The sequence below is a fragment of the Austrofundulus limnaeus genome, unplaced genomic scaffold (genome assembly GCF_001266775.1).
Source record: "Austrofundulus limnaeus strain Quisiro unplaced genomic scaffold, Austrofundulus_limnaeus-1.0 Scaffold103, whole genome shotgun sequence".
NCBI classification, from domain to species: domain Eukaryota; kingdom Metazoa; phylum Chordata; class Actinopteri; order Cyprinodontiformes; family Rivulidae; genus Austrofundulus; species Austrofundulus limnaeus.
The window spans coordinates 1,566,704-1,568,067 of NW_013952505.1; the positions used below are offsets into that span (position 1 = coordinate 1,566,704).

At 45.6% G+C, this 1,364-nt stretch overlaps 1 protein-coding gene across 1 annotated transcript in view; it reads right to left on the minus strand.

Moving 5' to 3' along the window:
• LOC106521126 (USP6 N-terminal-like protein) overlaps positions 1–996 on the minus strand; it is a gene marked incomplete in the record, with an annotated part of 31,276 nt that extends 30,280 nt beyond the window's left edge. Inside the window, 1 exon segment of the mRNA XM_014013555.1 lies at positions 824–996.
• Positions 997–1,364: the final 368 nt, after the last annotated feature.

Consider the following 1,364-nt stretch of genomic DNA (forward strand, 5'->3'; position numbering starts at 1 on the left):
ACCTGTACCTGTTAGATAACACACCTGTAGCTGTTAGATAACACACCTGTACCTGTTAGATAACACACCTGTACCTGTTAGATAACACACCTGTTAGACAACACACCTGTAGCTGTTAGACAACACACCTGTACCTGTTAGATAACACACCTGTAGCTGTTAGATAACACACCTGTACCTGTTAGATAACACACCTGTACCTGTTAGATAACACACCTGTAGCTGTTAGACAACACACCTGTACCTGTTAGACAACACACCTGTAGCTGTTAGACAACACACCTGTAGCTGTTAGACAACACACCTGTAGCTGTTAGACAACACACCTGTACCTGTTAGACAACACACCTGTACCTGTTAGACAACACACCTGTATCTGTTAGATAACACACCTGTACCTGTTAGATAACACACCTGAGGTTTCAGACTGTGTGCTGGGACCAGGCTCAGCTACTACCAGCTCATCTCTGATTGGTTAAAGTCAGGTGGCTGTGGCGGCCATCTTGAATCAGATTGACTCCAGAAGTGAATCATGTGCAGATGTTCTTCTAACCATCACTCTCTGAAGGTTTCATCCCAGTCTGCCCAGTGGCTCAGGAGATATTTTACTAACAGACAGCCACAGACCAGGATCGCCTGCAGGGCGACAACAAAGATGGATCCATCAGAACCAGACCGAGCTGCTGCCTCCATAACAAACAGAATCAGAACCTCAGAGACCCGGACCTGTACAGCACCGAGCGGCCCACAGAACCGAGGTGGGACGGGAACAAAGCCCAGATGTGGGCCGGAAGCTGCTGATCAAAACAAAGATGAAGGTTACCGTGTCTCCTCAGGACCAGACCCGGATCCTCTGCTCATCAGCCTGTCCTCCTCCACAGGGAAACCAGGACCAGAACCAGGACCAGGACCAGCCTCATCAGAACCCTGAAGGTTCGGTCTTAAAGAAACAAAACCTTCCGGAGCCGCTTCAGTCCCGAGTCCCGACCCGAAACAAACCGCTGTCCTCTGCTGCCATCTGCTGGACGGTCCAGGAGGTGGTCCAGGACCGAGACCGAGACGGGAGGTCCAGTAGAGTTCTGCAGATCTCTGATGGTTCAACTGACTTCATATTTTAATTTGATTATAAATCAGTGTCATCATTTCACCTACAAAAACTAACTAAATTAAAGAAATAAGATATTTATTACAAACTAACAAACAAACAAACAAACAAACAAACAAACAAACAAACAAACAAACATGAAATACAAGCCAGTATTATGTAAAGTTTAATGTTGTTTCAGATGTAAATAAAACAAAGTACAGATTTGTACCTAAATATTGACATTAAACATAAACTGTGACTGGGTCAGTCCTGGTCC